The sequence below is a fragment of the Nipponia nippon genome, unplaced genomic scaffold (genome assembly GCF_047370975.1).
Source record: "Nipponia nippon isolate SJK-2023a ecotype South Korea unplaced genomic scaffold, ASM4737097v1 scaffold_17, whole genome shotgun sequence".
Lineage (NCBI taxonomy): Eukaryota > Metazoa > Chordata > Aves > Pelecaniformes > Threskiornithidae > Nipponia > Nipponia nippon.
The window spans coordinates 4,470,665-4,490,550 of NW_028262333.1; the positions used below are offsets into that span (position 1 = coordinate 4,470,665).

The following is a 19,886-nucleotide window of genomic DNA, read 5'->3' on the forward strand; positions in this document are numbered from 1 at the left end:
CTGCAACAACTTTTTTTTGCTGCATAATACCAAGATACCAAATTTACTTTCTAATTATATTTATAACTTCAAAATTAATACAGCAGTTAACTATGAAATTGACAAGTACATTTTACTAGCAGTCAAGATTTTAATAAAAAAATAGAAACTTAACACCAAACTCTCACAATACTTTGAGAAATAAGGATCTATGAGATAAGAGGCTAATATTGCTAAAACTTTTCACATTGGCATATGAAAATTTAACGCATTAGGAAAGAAGTAAGCTGAAAATGCATGCTTTAATTAAATCCTAGTGATAATTTTTGCTGAATCAATTTGGAAAATCAGAAAGATTAAAGCTGAGATCCATTAGCAAGATGGCAAGTGAATATAAACATAATTTCTGCAATTTCTGCTGATTTAATTTTAAAAACCTACAAGATTAAAACTAAGACCTACTTATAAGATGCCAAGTGAATACAAACTTATTACTCTTCAGATCACAGAGCTTTAATATGAAAGTAATCAATGAGAAATCACATTAAAGCTGCTTTTCACATTCATCAGATTATTCAGTAAAGAAGCCAACAAAATTAAATCCCTCCTGATATGATAATATGAAACAAATATATTTTCCAGATCACAAAAAACTGCATTCCAAAATACCCATCCAAAATACCAGACTCAAACTTGCACTGCAAATCAACAAAGTAGTATTAGACCCAACTATGGAACAAGAGACACTGTCCCGTACACTGGCTCCTCTGTATCTCGGCAGGTCTAGATGCTTCTGGGAAATTAGCCAGACTGATTACCGTTATAAGAAATCTTTTCTTTGGCTCTTCAAACCGCTGATGTCAGCTCCTTCCAATTTTAAAAGAACGCATGTTAGATTACAGAGAAGAATGCAAGCTGAAGGACTGCAGCAAAGTAGGAATAAAGTAAAGGAGAAAAACCTCCTATTACTCTAGTAGGTATCCACACAAATATTTTCACTAGGGCAATTAAGTATCTCAGAAGATACAGACCAAGAGTAAGTTGGGTACCTTTCTTCGGCGTCATCAGCAGAGGATGGAAACGGACCCCCGAGGCATCAAGTTCAGCTTCTCCCCCTGCCCACCAACCACAGCCAACACTGCAATAAGCCCTCATCCAGACCCAAAAAACCCCACGCAACTTCTGCTTCCCCTTTGCCTCATGGCAGAGCAAAAGCCCAAATACTACAGATGTGGGGAGCCTAAACAGCCAGATACAGCTCACCTCAGAAAGATACACCTAACAGCTAGGATAAATTAAGGAACATCATCCTGACCTCTCTTGGCAAACACAGGAAAGCAGCTTCTTCAGGCCCCGGACCAGCGATCAGATCCCCACTGGTGGAGCCCAAAGACTACAGCAGAGCCCAAGTGACTTTCCTAGTGCACAGGGACACGTCTGCTTGCTTTGGACTGCAGCAGCAGTTTGCAATGAGAGCACATTCTGCAGTTTATAAAGTATCTGCTACTTCCCTCGCTCCCTGCCCTCCAGCCCAAGACTGGGGATTTTATTTTTCTATGATTCTAATAGCATTGAATTAGACACAGGTTCTGGCTGGCAGCCTTGACTGACCTTTTTAAAGGCCTGAAATAGATTTAAACTCAAAGTCCCTGGCAAAGGAAGCCTGGCACGCTTCTTTCACGTGGCCAAACAGGGTTCAGTCCCAGCGACACTCCCCCACAGACGAGATAGGATGAAAAGGGCAAGTCTCTTAAAATACGGCTCTGACTTTGAAATCCAGATGACAGGGCTTCTGGACATATGGTATTTGACAGCTCTGTAACACAGCAGCTCTGGTCACCCCTTGAAAAATTAATCAAAGTTTCCATAAAGATATGCTTTTCCAATTCTGCTTTCATAACTTTGCTGAAGGGGTCCGTGGGTTCCAGCAACCAGACCCTTTAGAGGGAGCAGACAGATTGAAGCAGACGTGGCAACTCCCGCAGCCTGGAGCTACCAAAATTAGTTTCTCCTCCTTTTTTATTTTTGAACTGCATAATTTAATAGAATGCATCAAATTCAGCCACGGAGCAAGCAGCACTCAGAACATATGCTGAGCACTTAAGTAGAATAATTAGTTACAAAAAAGTCAGCTCCTCAGAAAAATAACACAATGGGATGAGTCAATTTTTTTTTTAAAGGCAGGAGGAAGGAGGGTTGATAATTTCATGATTTAAATATTACCCAAGTTAAACTTGAAAACCCTGCAAATACATTGCCCCATGTAGTAGAGACACGCAGTGACCAGTACGGGTTTCACATCGCAGTACTGTGCCTGTTGGACCCCCCCACGGCACTCCACCTCTGCTCGGCTGCTGCAAATGCGCAGTCGTTTACTGAACATAAAATATTCAGAGGAACAGAAAACATTTCGGTGAATCACTACATTGTGCAGCCCTGTGCAAAACGCCTCCAGGGATTTCTCATCTTCTGACTGTCAGTTCAAACATGGAGGAAGAAGAAGGCGGCCAACAAGAGGAAACAGGTCAACAAAGCCTTGGACAGTTGTTGAAATGAGCACGATGTCCCAAGCGCAATGCCCCTCTCCAAGCACAGACCGCAGGAGTGGGGCCGTCACCATGGCAGGGATTGCTCCAAGCACCTTCCTCTCTACAACTTTGATTGTAGCGATTACGCTCAGAGACATGGAGAATTAACACAGCTATTTCACAGACTGAGGCATCCCAGAGCCGAACTGGGAAAGTACTATGCAATAAAGCAGGACGTTTGTTTACCTCGAGCCTGACACCTTGCTTTTATTGTGCAATCTTCCACTTTACTGACCCAAATTGAGTGCTGGGGAGGCCCTAAAGCAAACCTGCAAGGAAACCACTTAAAAACCATCACACACCACTAACAGAACAAATTTAATTCCATTTCAGGAAGAGAGGAAAAGGGGCAAATATAATGGGAACCTACGGTTTCACACCAGCTTGTGAAACATCCAGCTGTGTCAGGAAGAGAGGACTGTGCAGCTGTGTAGGGTACTTATTGCCGTTATGATACCTGAATAAAAACCCATCACTTGCAGGATCGCACTGTTTTGGCTATCTTTTTATTTACTATGTTTTTTAACCACCCTTAAATCATCACATTATCACTTTAGAGCACAAACCTTAGTTCTTTTATACCTTACAGCAACACCACGGGCAGACTGTACACATGCATCTGGTATCTCACGTGCTTCCCATCCTAAGTAAGGCTATTAGAGCAGCCATTACTCAAGGTTCAAGGCCACACTGTACCAAGTCCCATATAAACAGGCAAAATAGCCTCTGTCCTGGGCAACTCCCCATCTCATCATCTGCTCCTATCCACATTTATCTTACTTCGTCAAGGCAAAAACAGTTCCTATTCCTGTAGCTGTTGCAGCACTAAGCATGACACTGGTGCTTAACAGCTCCTCCAGCTCATTTTGTCTAATTTGAAATTTCAAATCCACAACACAGATCGGAGTTTTGAGTGAGTTTTCCTTTCAGAAAGTTTGGAAGCGAGTAGGATAATTTAAAAAACGGAGAGAAAAGGCCTAGAGGGCACAGAATGGAAAAAAAAAAAAAAAAAAAAGATGCTAGAAGAAAGGAGAATCATATGACAAATGTAATTGAAGCCAGTCTCTCAGAATGAGTAAAAGCCATCCAGCAAAAAAGACTGTGTAAGGGTAAAAATGAAGTGTGATAGTCCTGTCACCTTTGGGGCTTCGAGGGATGAGTAATGAAAAGTCCTGGATTAGAGATCAGGGCTGGAAGGGACCTCACAAGGTCATCTAGTCCATCTCCATGCCCCAAGGCAGGAGCAGCTCTACAGATATCATTCCTGACAGATGTTTTTCTAACCTGTTCTTAAAGACCCGCAGTGATGAAGGTGCCACAACCCCCATAAGCAATCTAATGCGGTATTTCACTCTAGAAAATTTTTGCCACTAAAGTAAATCTCACTTGCTGCAGCAGAAGCCCATTATTTCTCATCTCATCCCCCATGGACAAGGAGAAGGGTGTTCCCCTTCCCTGCGCAGCAGGAGAAAAATGCAGCAATGTCCTGAGTGACCCAACCTTGGCGTTGTTTTAATTCTTGCCACTGCTGCTCATGTTACTCTAGTTAGTTCGTAATACTGATTTTTTGGAAAGGATACCATAGTAACAGAACAAATTTTAACTGATCTGTCCTGTCTACAAATAGTTAATCTTGAAGAAGATCCTCTCTTCTCCCTAAAGATGGAGGGAGAATAACAATTCTTCCTCCCATGACCATAGTGCTAGTAATTCTGTGAGGATATTAGGGCTATTGTGTCCAGCAATTCTCATCTCTCCAAACTTTTCCCTTTCAAGCCAGAGGCTCCTGCCAGCAGACGATATTCAAACATGGGAAGAAAAAAAAAAAGAAAGCATCTGTCCACCATGATTTCAAGTGGCAAGTGTCTACGTAATGACAGGACAAAAGCCAAGTACTCCAGTCAACTGAAAGACATCAGCTTGATGCAGATACTGCTAGGCAAATTAGCATGGATTGCATTGTATAGGATCTCTTCTCTGACCTGTAATGTTATGGCATTAAGAACGGGTCAAGCAGGCTTTTGAGAGCAAGGAAGTAGGAGCTGGTGAAAGATATATTCTCTTCATAAACATGAAATTATAAAGCAGTTCTCTCTGGATATTTATACAAGACAGCAACATCATAGGAATGAAAGCTGTGGGGGAATTTTTGTTTGGTGGGTTTTCTGGTGCATTCAAATCCAAAGCTGTCACATCTTCAAGCTGTTCTCCCGAAATAAGTGGACAAACATCTTTTCTACGATGAGAACTCAGATTTTTGCTTTATCACATCACTCTTGACAGCTAAGGTATTTATGAAAACCACTAAATATCTTGGAATTCATAACACCAGTGCAAAAACTACCAACAGGAGACTTCCTAGGAGTATTTCCGACTCAAACAGTCCTTTTTTTGCTTACGAATCCAATGACCTGCTCTGTTTCCTAATGCCAATTAAACATCCAAGAAAAAGGGAAGAAGGGGGGACATCAAAGTTGTTACACTTCTCTTATGCCTCTCAGCCAAAAGCTTGTCCCCTTTTCTGAGCCTTTTATAGTCTAGGCAGATCTCAACAGCACTACTAGCCAAGGGAGAGCTCTTGCCTAAGGAGCTGTCTGCCTAAACTCCTCAATTTATTAGAGCCTACAGACATCAGGGAGCAAATGGATGCAGTCAGCAAAGATGAGTTGCAGAAGAAAGAAAATAAAAAACATCCATTATACACACAAGCCTTGACTGCAGAATTCAAAAATATGCAAAACAAAGCACCCTGATGAATCATTAACTACACCACGTATCTCTTAAAAGCTATACATTCACTTTACCAATCTGAAGGTCACATCCAAGATGATATGGTCATTCAATCCCACAGCTTCAAAGCACAGAATACCGAGTATCCCCCCTTTCTGGATCAGTTCCCTCCTCTGATCTCTTTACATACATTGACTTAGCGCAACTAGGAATACACATTTAGCAGGATCAAAATTAATGGACGTACATAAAAGAAGTGCCTCGCTCTATAAGCAAGCCAAATGCCAAACTCCTTAGTAAGGAAAAATTCCCATTCAAAGTAACGGGAATACAAAATACTTAAGTCTTGGCCCTTTGGGACAGATTTTTAGAAGAACGCTGCTTCTATTTCAGTACCAAAGCAAGTAGCCAGACTTTCTAAGTTGTAACTCCACTTACAGGCTCACAAGGTGCTAAGCTCTTATGAAAAGTGCAACAAAAAGTGGGTTTAAAATGTGCTGCCATACCTGTGGTGTTTAAAGACTGATCTTGAGTCTTTTGGGGAAAACAAAAAAGGGAAAAAAAAAAAAAAACCAAAATGAATTGAACTTGTAGTCTGGTTTCCTTGCTTCAAAGTGGATTTCTTTCACTGACCCAAAAATTAGACTTGCCCTGGTGTTTCACTGTTTCCAGCTCAGAAAAACAGAGAGAAAATGCAGTTGCCATGAAGACATCTACAGGAGCTTGCATCCCACTCTACTCGAGTATCAAAATTTTAACTGACTATTGACATGCACAAAAATTAGACGCTATTTTATAAAAAAAATTGCAGGACTCCTGCTATGTTCTTCAAGGTCTTTTCAGTCAAGTCTCTCATTTGAGTCAATTATGTCTCTTAATTAACAAGTATTCCTTCAAAAATTAACAAAGGAAAGCAATACTAAAGGCTATGGAAGTTACAAAAGGAAACAAGAATAACATTGCTGGGTTTTTGCTATGTTGGATGAGACCTTAGTGTGCCAGAGGCACAAGTAATGGAAATGTACTTTTATATAAATCTCCTTTCTTTGCTTGGATTATTTTAAAATGACTCCACTACAGTGTATATTAACCTAGCCATCAAGCTTCCTGTACTCAGCTTTCTTTTTACAGTTTATTAGGAACACAGCTACCGTGGGATCACCAAACAGTGGTTAATATCATTGTGCTCTCCCTTTTTTTAAACACACAGAAAGTTCATACTAGAAATTGAACAAAAACAAAATCTGGGAAGCAAATCTTCTGTCCTTGCCATCATATATTCAAACCTTTGCACTAGATATGACGGATGAGCAGACTTCACTCGTTTTCAGCACGGCAGCACCTCTGTTCGCCTTGGCCAGAGGTTACGCCACCAAACAGTGGACAAGCATCTGCCAACTGGAGCGATTTTCTCCCCTTTTCTTTGCTGGATTAACTTTTAAACACTTCTTTTTTCAGAAGCCGGAGTCCACACTGTGACTGGTTAAGCTACAACAGATCAGGGGTCAGGTAAGGAACATGCTCCATACTTGCTCAAAAATACCTATTACTCTTCCTTCCTTATTTTACTCATTTGCTCCTGCACTATCAAAAAGCTATGCTCAGTACTGACCAAAAGTGCAGTTACGCTGCTACACATGTAAATATTGTGCTTCATTTTGGCACATTAAAGTTACATGTTCTCACTAGAAAAGATTCCTCTCTCTCAGAAAAGGATGATTGTGTGAATACACAACAATATTCAAATCCAAGAACTAAAAACCTTACCTGTTTCTCTTCCAAACACCATATTGCATTCAACATTTTTCTTAATTTTTCTACCCTACAGCACAGATAGCAGTATCCTACTTACTTTGTGAGTGTATAGGAGAAGTTCAGCATTTAGCAGTGGTGAGAAAATTGTTTTAGATCCCTGAGGGAAGGTACTATAGAAGTGCGTTCAACATAGTTACAATTCAATCCAGTTTGCTGGAGCTGAAAGAAAACAAAGTGCTTTCAAAGTCAATGAAAGCCAAGATTTTTGGGGTTTTAATATGTTTTTTACATACACACACAACCCTCCCTTAAAACTTTAGGAAGTGACATCTCTAAGGAGAGCGCTGGCCTGTAAGGACAAGGTTAGCATAAGGCAAGTTGTGCAAGGTATAAAGAAGCATACACTATACGGAAAAGAATAGTTAAAGGAACTTGCTTGTACTATCATCATTTTTTTCCTGGGATATGAACAAAACAAAATCAAAGCAATTAAATATTTACCTTGAGAAAAAGTGTAAATTGAATTGTGCATAATCCTCTGAGTTGCTATAATGAATACACCTACTTTACTTTCACCAAGAGAAAATGTGCATTTTTTTCCTCCAACATATGCACTGGAAAAAAATGCTAGTAAAGTTAGAATTCAAAGAGACAAAACTGCCTCATACAGTACTTTCCTTAAAAGAAAAAAAAAAAAAAAGCTCATGCTGTGTAATTATATAAAGGTAAACAACTAGGAAGGCTCATTGTAAATTGTACTGTAAGCCGGGTGATTTGTCATGCTGATGAGCCTCCAAAGGAGAGAGCCTGCAACACGTGCTCTCACCCTCTTTACCTCAGACTTTTGCATAATGCAAATTGCAGAGCGAGGAGGTTCAGTTCACCCATTTAAATTATGCACTATAGATATTTTGTCTCTGGAAGTCTGGTACGCAGTGTGAAAACTCCCTAGTTATACAAAACAAGGCAGAAGAACTGGTTCAGACAAGCAAATCACATATCCTCTCCCCTCTGACCTCCAGCATCTCGGAAAAATTGGGTGCATGAAAGAGCCCCTGGCGCCCTTGCCAGCAGATCTCCCTGAGCTCCTCAGCTTTGGCAGAATTATAGGGCGCAACTTCACACATGGATGCACTGTTCTCAAGCAATCTTTCTAATGTAGTAGACGCAAATAGGCTTTCCTCCAATACTAGGAAAGCATGTCCCACATGTTTGTTTCTTTTGAATAATATTCCTGTGGACAAGCCTTTTGAATAATATTCAAGCCTTTTGAATAATATTCCTGTGGACATTTCTGGAGGGGAGTTTCTAATAGCGGTGCAGGGGTCAGTTAAGTCTTGGGGAAAGACGGGTGGCTGGGGAGCCTCCAGCACCAATTTCCAGACCAGACTCGCTCAGATACAATCCTATAGAAATATGGGCACATTTCTGTGGGGTCCCAAAGAGCTGAGGAAGCAAGAGACTCCTTTATATCTGGGTCAGAGTTTAAAATCAGAAGAGACATATACTGGCCATAACCATGGACAAAGGGATCACTCATAAAAATGGGATTACCTTAGTGAAGGCATTTTTGGGCATCTTAATCTACAAAAATTATATTGATGATGGCACCGAGTTGTGACGCCACAGCCATGCTGATGAGAAAATAATGAGTATGGCAACTCCTTCACCCATAGGAATGATTCTCAAAGGGGTTTGTCTGTGCTACCATCACGGCTGCAACTGTCGTGCAGGAACACATTTGCTCCTGGTACATCTGTTAACAACATACAGAAAGCAAGACAAATGTCAGCAGTGCCTAGCCTAACACGCTGACACTGCTGCTCTTGTGTGGAGATGTACAGCATGAGGAATAAAGACAGCCGGGGGCTAACTGTCCTACCCCAAAACAACCCAAGGATGAATGCAAGACCTCAAAGTTTGCTGAGCTAGGACCCTTCCAGACTTCTCGGTTTAAACATTTAAACATTTCAACACTTACAGCGATGCACATTTCCTCAGTGGTAGAAAGAGAGATAAGCATCTTCACCATTTTTTTACATGTACCAACTAAGCACATATATTCCCTGGTTTCAGAACGAAATTGCATCAGTCTTTATCCCCAGGAATTCAGCAAAGGGCGGAATGGATGAAAAGTAAGAGCAAAGGCCATCAAAGGTGGCCATCTTCCTCTGAGATCAGAAGGAATGGAGCCATAGGGAGCATCTCTGCTCAGCCCCTGAAATCTCAGCACTTTGCACTGAGATTTAGTGCCATATGTACTCAGCAGTACATACAGTGTTGCCAAAGTTTTTATTTTTAAATAAATAAAGGCCAGAAAGTACATATTTCCTTAACTCTCCAGTGACTTCAATTATGTAGTACTGCATCCGCCATGTAAGCAGTATTTCCAGAGCTTTAGCACTTGACATTTTGAGATAAAATGTCATGAATAGAATTTGTGAACCTCTCTCTCTTTGTTCCCCCCCTTTGAATTTAAATCCTTAAAGGCATCAGACCACTGCTTCAAACTATCCCCTTCCTCTTCTTTCCTCAAATTCAGTATTGAAGACCAGACAGACTTTAATGGCATCTTCACAGTTTGCTGTTAAGTCTTATTTCAAGAGCTTTTCTTCTCCAGTGCTGCCCACTACTAGGCTAAACAACAATTTTTCTGCTCATTAAGTCCTGCAGGTAGAATCGCTGTTACCCATCAGCAGGACTCTCTGCTGGCTGTTTGCTTCCCCTGCCTTCCCTCTTTCCAACCCAGGACCACAACAGCTTCTTTGAAAGAAATCCATGCCACCTGCTCAGGTCAGAGCACTTTTTCTTCTAAATTATGCCAAATCTCAAAGTCCTTAAACTAGTCACTCCAACTCACGGCTTCCCTTGCTTTTACTCTTACCTCCTTATCCTCCTCAAATCTATCCTCATTTTCTATCATGCCCTGAGCAAGAAATAACAGGCAAATAGAAGGCACAAAAATAAATAACTTTCAGTGCTGTGAACTTCTAAGACTGCCTTGAATGTGAAGCAGGGACAAACTATTTTGTCAAATTAAGCCAATTAGTATGGGGAGTTTAATGGTATCATCCATGTGACTGGTTTCTCCATTGGTACGCAGATTTATCAGTAAAACTGAAGAACAGTCATTAATTCTACCACACACTTCTGAGAAGGCAGCCGTGGTGAGCCCACCTCCTGAAAAGTCCATTTCGGATGCATTTTCGCTGCCTGAAGATGAAAAGAACCTTAGTCCCAGCATCCTCTTCCTCTTATCTGATGCAAATATGTGGCTTTCCAATTTCACTCTAACTTCTCTGCTACTTTTTTAGTTTGCCTCTAATTGTATGGCTTTTTCTGAAAGGTCAATTGTTCCTCATCTAGCTGATGGCCTCCCAGCGGAGTCTGAACTGATTATTACCCCCTGCCTACTTATGCAAGCTATGGTCAAGACACTGTTTGGCATTATTAAGACGTGATGTCCTGTCAAGGATGCCTTCACAACTGCAAGAGCTAATGTGACAGCTCTGAGCTGGAAGAAAAAAAAAAAGTTGCTTTTCTTCTTCTCCAGTATTTGCCCTGTGCTGTCATGCTGCGTGAGGGGGCCACACTGGCATCTGTTATCCATTCCCCCAAAGGAGTCCTTCACAAGAGTCAATCTGCCTGCAGAGAAAACAGGAGGATTTTGAAGATGGCATGTGGAAAGTTGCCATAGGTCTTCCAGAAATCTTTTCTGTAAATCTCATAAAAGCTGACCTGGGGCATATGAAACCACAGTGCTTGTGAGAAATACAAAGTAATCACACTGAACTCTTTCATCCATTTGCATTTTCAACAATTTCTCTTCAGAGAGATGTCCTGTGCCTACGGGAATATTTGCCTCTATTCATGGCTGACTTTTAATCTAAGTTGGAATCTGTTGGCTCTTCTTTTATAGTTGACAGTGAAGTTGTGGCTCTGTTAAGATAAGTGTTCTTTTTGTTGCCTCCCTGTATAAAATTCCTGGAAGATGCGCCCTCGAACAAATCTCCCACAATACCAGGGCAGAAATAAAGTAGCGTCGCTATTACTGAAAGAGCTCAGCAAATCCCACACAGCCCAGGAGAATCTGACGGAAGATGCTGAATAGAGGTGCTCAGTATGGCCAGATAAAAGTACCAAACAACCAACAAATGTTGAGCTATATAGCTTGAAATCCAGAAATAACTATTAATCCTTTACATTTATTACCCTGATGTCTAGGATTTTTTTTTTTTTTTTTTTTTGTCTGAGTCACAATGTGGGAACTTTCCTAATCTGATGAATTTTAAATACAAAAATATCTCAGGACAGCTCTAGAAATTTTTAAAAAAAAAAAAAGAACATTTTCTATAAGCCAATGGCAAGGGTTTGTGGTGCTGTTGGGTTGTTGTTTTTTTTTTTCATTTGGGGGTTCATGGGATTTGTACTTGAGCTCCTTCTAACTATTTGAGCTCATAAATACTATTGAAAATATTAACAACCTCAAAGTTGCTGGCCCCCAGAAATGATGTGATTAACGACCGAAAGTCTTCACAATACTGTTACAAATTAAATTAGATCATCTCAGAGTTAACAGGCGAAGGAGCCAAACCCAATAAAAGCCAATCTATGTAACCGAGGTGTAACTGAGCACTTGTTGCAATATAAGGATGTTGTTTATTAGTAGATTTACAGCCTGCTGTTTCATTGAGAGAAATACTTTCAACCCACAAGATCAGAGATATTCTTCCCATGCTTGTACATTCAGCTGAAGAGCATCCTACAGATACTGAGAAGCACAAGCAAGAGACCAGCTAAAGACAACTCTTTCTATGGAAGAACGGCAAGGATAAAGAAGAGGCAGAAATTCCCATGGAGATGGTAAAATTCAGAGAGGAACCTTCGCTAATCATAGCGGACAACTAGCTAGGTATGAATAAATGGGGCAGTGGATAATATATTAGCTTCTGCAAAGACCCTTAGCCCTCGCATCAAGCAAGGCCATGTGAAACGTGAAAAGCCATTTGGAACATCACCTAAAAGCCTCCCATCTTATCACCACTCCAGTCACTACAGGGAAATATTTTTCAAGCATCTCAGCAGATGAAGGTTAAATACAGATGAAGCGAAAACACAATACTGGAAGAGGGTTGCTAATAAAGTTGCTTTTCATAATAGGGCAGTTTTCACCAAAATGGGAATTAGGGGGAAGATAGCTACCCTAGGAAGTACTGGGATCCATAACAGTTTGTCACCCAACATTGCCTGTATCAGAGAAGCAGCTCATTTCAGTGCATGCTTAAAAAAAAAAAAAAAAAAAAAAAAGACGTTGTTAAGCATGAGTGTAACCCTTTCAATTACTCTTCCCACTTCTGTGCTGCAGGATCAGTAGGCCTGAAGTGTGTATAAACAACACTTAAACTCAGAGCCCCCTGAGGTAGCGTCTGCTACAAGCATGGTGAGAGCTGACAAGGCTCTCCACTAAACGACCTTACCCAGCAGAAACCATCCTATACTTGAAGGAAGCTCTTCAAGAACAAAAGAAAATTTCAAATTCAAAAGGAACAAAAGATAAGGAGAATTGGGGTAGCCAACAAAGTAACAGTAACCCAGCTAAAGGAAATCATACCAAGTCACAGCTAGAAAACCGACGTAAATTCTGCTTTCAGGAAGAAAAATCTTGCTGGCTACTTCCTAGTACTGGGCTGTCCCACCACAAACAATGAACATGAGTGAAAGCATTCTGGACTCCTTCACTTGACTTCTGCCATTCCTGCTGATGGGAAAAAATCAACATCTCTAACAGACATATTGAAAACTGTTAAATTATTCAAAGAGCAAAGTGCTAGATCGGAGTCAAGAAAATAGGATGAGGAGCCAGATCTCAGTGCCGTGGTTAGCAGAGCACAGAATGGCTATAACCACAGCAGTACCTGCAGTGTAGGCAGCGAGCAAAGCTTCAGAAATCAAAGCATAGCATTTCAAGAGAAACAAATGGGTTTAGGAGCCCAATTCCCCTTGAGTGAATTGCATTTCTAAACCCAGCAATGGCTTTTTTGCAAATCTTTCTTCTCCATCCCCCATATTATAAATTGTACCCAAATCCCCACCCTCTTTGCTAAAGCTGTTATCAATCTTATTTCTTTCTCCAGAAATATACTATCGCAATAATAAAAAAAGAAACAAACAAAAAAAACCAAACAAAAAACAGTTGATGCCATTTTTTTTTAGTTAGTTGGACATTTTCTTACTGATGTGGTATTTTAAACTTTGTGCAAGAGGAGTTCTTAAAACTACAGACTTTGAGTGTGTAGGTATTAGCAAGAATGTGTCTTTCCTTAGTAGTCTCCTAGTCAAAAAAGTCTGCCCGACTCCAATGATGACTTAGTATCATGGGAATCATATTTCTTTTTCGCTGTTTTATAGCCACTCATCTTGAACTGACATTGGACAGCGCTCTTCACTGCTGGTGTCAGATGGTATATCAGCATCCAGAGCAGCCTCAGCGTCTTCTGGATGAAAAGTTTCTATGATTAACTTTAAAAATGTCAATCGTTCACCACGTTCAGTATTCAGGCTTGTTCATCAGTTAGTAATAACATTCCTAGCTGAACTGAAAATGTGTTCTGAATAAGTGCTAGGAAAAGGAAAGCTTAAATATTTGACAGCAGTTAGAGATGAAGCAGACTATACTTTTCATTTCTGAAATGAGGATGGAGTGATTTCAGTAGGCTTCTGCAACAGAAGAAGCTACAAGATTATGGAAACAGACCTTTTCTTCTAGTTTTTATTACAACTACAATTCTACATTTCTCAGCTCTGCCCTGCAATTAAAAGGGGAAGATACCAGAAATAGCTGAAGAAGCAAGAGACAAGAAAGGAAAAATAAGCTGATTCCAGCTAGTCCCCTCTTTTCCGTGTGTGCCATACACATTTCATTACTAGATTAGAAGCTTCTTCCAGCATCATCTCCATACGCTTTGAAATTGCCACCATTAAAGCAGGTCACAAAAGTTATTTTTAAACTGTGGATTGTGTTACAGAGAGAATCTCATTTTTAAAAATGTAATGGAGGAAAAGCATTCGTTAGAGGACTATGACAGCTGAGGGAAAACACATTCATCATATTCAGAGGATACAGAAGAAAAAAAAAAAAGCTTGGAATGTGTTCTTGCTCTCTCAGTCTGAATACCTCTCTTTTCCCTGACTGTTATCAAATATGACCAATCAAATTAATTCTGCACATACTAAAAATGAGCTTCTCCAACCCATTCAACGCTGAAGTCACAGCCTCTCTTCATTCACACCGAAGTTAGACTACCACTGAAATGAAAAGGGCCTGGTTCCACACACTGGAATGTAGGTTGCTCTCCCAGCAAGTCAACCAACCTGATTTTCAGATGCATACCACTGTCTGCAACATGCACTGGTGACGAGGGCAAAAGGAAACTGGTAACAGATCTATGATCCTTGTGGTAGCAGTGCCTGTAGCCACAGCCCTTTCCCATGGCCCTCTGATCCGCTTTCTCTGGTTAGACGATATTCAACCACCCCCGTTCTCCAGTGGGGACTGCCGCTGGGGGACATCTGCTCCCTGTGTGCTGCTCAACACCACCCTCAACACAGTTTAAGATGAGAAAATGGATATCAAGCCAAACTCAGAAGTGAGTGAAACACCAAGCTTGAAAAATCCCCCTGACTGGCAAACACAAGTGAATTCATGTCTTGCTCAGATGCTCAAAAAAAAAAAAAAAAAAAAAAAAGATAGAGGAGAGGAAAAAAGTTCACATCCAAGAGAAAGGACAAGACCAATGTTGAACGAGAAGCAAAGATTTCTCCCCCACACAGGCAAATAAACTCCTCATGCATTATTCACAGGCTGTGCAGCTGGGGGACTGGTACACTGCTTTCTAGAAAGGAAAAAAGCATTCGACATCCTCATAGCTTCAAAACCGCAGAATCACCCCAGGGAAAAGATTCAGAGAAGAGGCTGAGGTGTGAGGCAAGTTTACAAGTCAAACAGTGCAAGAGGGTTGTGTTGTTTTTTTGTTTTTTCAATTTAGAGGCTGGATACTTATCCAAGGAGATGCTAGACTGAACTGGTCCAAGTTTGAAAACTGTGCTCAGTATCTACAACAAGCAGAGAAGACGGGGGCGGAAGAGGAATTATTAGCACAAGTTACCACAGCCACATTTAAAAGAAAGCATATCCACAGTTCAAGCAGATGCGGCATTATTCCATTTCTCAATACTGTCCTGATAAACTGAACCTTTGCGGGACTATCTCTTACCACAGCTTATTATTCCCCACCTGCCCCCCCAAAGGGCGCTCAACAGTTTCTCCATGCACAACCCAAGCAACATTAAGAACCTGTACGGGTCAGGAAAAAGCCCTGAGCCAGAGCTCTGGCAGAAATCCAGGCTGGAAGAGACACTGACTATGCACAACAGCAAGTGAAGACAGACAGCTTTTCCCCAAAGTGATATTTTAATTCAGAAAGGAACCTTCACTAATCTCGGGAAGGGTTTATTATTATCTGTGCAGCAAATGGGACTGCAGTTGGTCTACATAAAGCATTAGTTTCCTACAGGGCATTTTAGACTTTAAATGATGAAGGACCAGACCGAAACCAGAAGTCTGCTGGAACTCTGCTCTTACCTGTAATTTGATTTAAGCATGCCAAAAGGCAGGGAATGAAAGTGCAGCAATAACAAAAAGACCTCAGTAGAACGCAGGGCACGGGAGGGATCCCCTCAGGCTGGGATCTACATGGGAACCTCCATCTGCACCAGACCTCCCTCCCTCTCTGGCACTGACCCCTGCAGCGGGCTGCTGAATGTCGTCTGCCCTGACCAGTGGCTGGGACACTGGGAAACACAGCAGTCGCACTCTCTCCAAGCAGAAAACACAATATATCGTCAGTGGAGTTGTCTAGCTGAAAGGCAGCTGTGCGTATAACGCATCTCACGGGAAATAAATGACCTCACTCATTAAAGGCACTTCGCTATTTGGCCATGATATTTTTCAGTGTGTTCCCACAGTCGCCAGCATAAATGAATTCTCTAACTGAAGTGAGTTTGGCTTTGCCAACAACCAGCTTTAGGCAAGACTCCTCCACAACTCCTCCCGCATACTTCATAGAAGGAGGGAGTTCATCTCAGTGTGCACCACAACAAGACTTAGGACAAGGGAACAAAAATCTTGGTTGTGGATGCCAGCATAACAGAAAGAGCAGTAACTGCATTGGAAAAAAAGGTTCCACCATGGACCATAGGTAAGTATAACCAGCAATGGTCTTCCAGTGCAAAATTTCTAACCTCTCATAGGCTAAGCCATTGAACACAAGGATGAAGTCCACATGCTGACATGACTTCTGAAACCCAGTAACTCACAGGGTTAAAAAGGACTGCAAACTTCTTATAAAACCAGAGCTGCTCCTCCAATACGGCACACATCCCACACCACTTCCCTCCCAGGCCCTCCCTCGAAGATCTACATTACAAAAGACATTTCCTCCAAATTTCCTTCCTGTGATGAGCTCTACTGAAGAGGGGAATCTAAAAGGAAGATAAAAGCACAGGGATGTGGGTTAGAAGAGGTCGAAAAAAGCCACCACATACTGTTACTAGTTTCACAGGAATGTTTCATTATGAAGTGTTTTTCTTCTCCTCCCCATCCTGCACTATAGAGAAAGTCTTTTTCCAGTATGCTCAAAGGTACCAATAATCAATTTAAAACAGATGAAAAACAGTTAAAATGCATTTTTTTGAGCCCTGTGCATTTTGGAACCGAAAGCAGAGTGCCACAGAGTAGACATCATTAGGAAAATGGTCTGCTTAAAGAAATTTTCTCACATATGAAGAGGACTGTGAAGCCTTTCAGAGTCTAAAAATATTTTATAGAACTTGTCAGGTAGGAAGAGCTAGGTGGGGATTTTACAAAACCTGCTCTTTTAACCCGAAATGTGTGAGCTGTACCTACAGGCTCTTTAGTTACCTAATGTTCTCATCAACTGAACTACAATTAAATCCATACACCGATACCTACTGGCTGAAGTGGAGGTGAACTGCAAAAATTGCTCCCCTCTGGGCTGATGATGGCTAACATACAAAAGCTGGTTATCTTTCCTAAAGATTACTGCTCTGCCTTCAGGGTGTGCAGTTCTCCTTTCTTTAGGACTGTGCAGTTGTTCTGTTTGGGATTCCAGTCCCCGAGCAGATTCCCCCTATTTCTGACCATCCCTTTTAATGGTGGGCCAGAATTGCAGCAAACTCACTGAGCATTCCACTCTCTTTCCAGCGAAGTTGAGGGAAACTTTGCCAGGATTCAGTCCTCTCTGCTCTGGAGGAGATCCAGCCAGGTGTCTCATCCTCTTGCAATCTGCTCAGCTCCACTGACTCATGGAGCAAGCTCGCTCAAAATTTTTCAGAAGAATACGCCCAGAGAAATCGCTGGGATTTAGAGCTTCACAGGATCATTGCGAATTCGGAAATGGATTTAAGCAGCAGCTCAGAGTCAAGCTTTCAGCTTGTGACACGCGCGTCGTGACTGGAGTGCCTTCCAGTTAATCACGGGCCCACATCCCTCAGTGAGCCTTCAAGTGCTCTACACAGAAACACCCTCTAACACAGTAGATGTCAAGGTCCCCATCAGCAGTAGGTCTTGGCATGCCCAAGGGTGTTCGTCTGGATGGCACAGCACACTGAAAGCATGCCACCATCCCCTCTTATATTCTCACTGTGCAGGCTCATATTAACCATAATCAAGTGTAAATTATTAAGAAAACATAAGAATAAAAATCTAGCAATATGACTCCATTCTTTGACAAACTAATACACAAATGCTGCCAGTCAATCTGACATGTCCAGACATTTTTCTTAAAAAAAAAAAAAAAAAAAAAAAAATCACAGCTTTCTACTACTTTTGCATCAGAAACCAGACCAGCAACCTACAAGAGGATTTGGAGCAGGGACATAGTAATTCAGAGACTTTCAGTTCAGGCAGGAGGTTAGTCATTAAAATGATAATTTGAAGCACTGAATGAGGCCCAAGCTAAGCACCATGGCTCTATCTGCTGTCTACCGCACAGCAGATCCTCTGTATTGTCTCCTATTTTTATCACCAGACTACTTAGCTTCATTACTCCGGGAAGTGGATGTGATTGATCAGACAGGGATTAATTCCTTTCTCTTACTCAGTTGCTAGTTAATTAAACCAAATTGTTTGAAACCTATTGAAAAATTAGGAGTGATATGACCATAAGTAAGCAACGCTGAAATTTGAAGTGATAGTCCAACCTCGCAGGCTTTCCCACTGAGCCAACGCCAGAGCAAGCACATCTATAGCCACAAGATTTTGGCACGAAGAACTGTCCAGGCATCACACCTCAGTCCTGCTCCCCACTGTCTGAGCTTCCTCAGTTCATCCAACAACAAAATTAGGATCATTACTGCAAAATACTAATCCTGCAAAAAATAAACAAAAAGGAACACACTTGAACACAGTCAAATTTGTACTGCAGTTTAACAGATTGAAGAAAACTCCCCAAAATAAATGGCGAATTTTCTCAGCTGGGGAGGATTTAGATCAGCACCAAGTCCCAAAAATTGCATTATATACTAAGGAAAAACTTTTTGTGATTCAGCTTGTATCAATCCAGATGAATAGGCTCTTGGAAGCAGTAGGACATTAGAGAAAAAATAAAAGGAAACGACAGTTAAGAAGGAAACAAGGTTGGAAAAGGAGTTGCTTTAGTCACTGAGGACTCTATTGCCAAATACAGCTTCTACATGAGTTGAAGTATCAATGCAAATGGAGTTTAAAGAAGAAAAAAATCAAAACAACTAGCAAGAACTTAGGTCAAATGGTTTTCACAATTTCAGACTTCTCAACATCATCCCTTATTTCTACTGTATTTCCCTTTCCCATTTTGATTTCTCACATCTATTCATGCTAGGTTTGGATGTAGTAACATAACTGCATGGGTTATTTCTTCTCTCAATTTGCAGCTAATAATTTTCTAGACTCAGCAAAGGCATTTTCTTTTAATTTGAGAAATTGTAATGAGGAGTGTTTCCACTTGAAACATTTAACCAGTAGTTCAAAAACGAATCCATGTTTTCCTTTGTGGAGAATGATAAACAGGAAGAAAATATCATAACATATAATTTATGCCAGAGAAATTTTCTGAAAGATCAAAAACTGATGGATGCTAAACAGTTAACATTCAAATTACAGAAACAAGGAGGAGTGCAATGTACTTACTGAAATTAAATGTACCTGCTCTCTGGGTATAAATCCAGCACCAGCTATTCCAAGCTCCCTATATTAAATTTTATTCATGAAGTTCAAACTAAGATTATGCTGATAAAATGCCAGACTGCATCTGCACTCCCCGGCAACAATACCAATGATAATTCCTGTTGCTCCTTTGCTAAATTCAGTATCCTTATGTTTTATTGCAGCCGCACCAGACCCTTAACCTAGCCAAGTTTGTGCTGCCAGTTGGCATTATAATCCTTCCAAAAATAAACATACTTGTAGTTCTGCTCTCTTGGCTCAAAAATGCCCATTTCTCTTCAGCTTATGATCCATCTAGTTGCTAACACACTGCCGGTTGTCCTAAGAGACCCCAAAGAACACAGACAGGCACAGAATAATTGCCACGATTGGGGTGCCTCCCCCTCCCCTTTTTTAAATGCTCTTTTGGGAGATGGTTCTTTATTGCAGGGGTTTAAACAGAGAGTAGATGTGTTTTGGAAGCCATGCTCTGGCTCCACCAGCAACTAAGAACCTGATAGCAGAATCGCCTGGTCTATATTGTGGAGCAGACAGGGGTGCTTGGATTTAAA

The 19,886-nt window shown here is 41.1% G+C and overlaps 1 protein-coding gene across 9 annotated transcripts in view; it reads right to left on the bottom strand.

The window, feature by feature from the left end:
* SGCD (sarcoglycan delta) overlaps positions 1–19,886 on the bottom strand; it is a 448,968-nt gene that overhangs the window by 300,537 nt on the left and 128,545 nt on the right. For 2 of the 9 annotated variants that reach the window (XM_087753644.1, XM_087753642.1), the window contains exon 1: positions 1,295–1,426. The exons of the other annotated variants lie outside the window; for them this stretch is intronic. The gene's annotated coding sequence lies outside the window, so the exon portion shown is untranslated. Of the gene's footprint in view, positions 1–1,294; positions 1,427–19,886 lie in introns of those variants that run through there. 9 annotated transcript variants of the gene reach the window in all.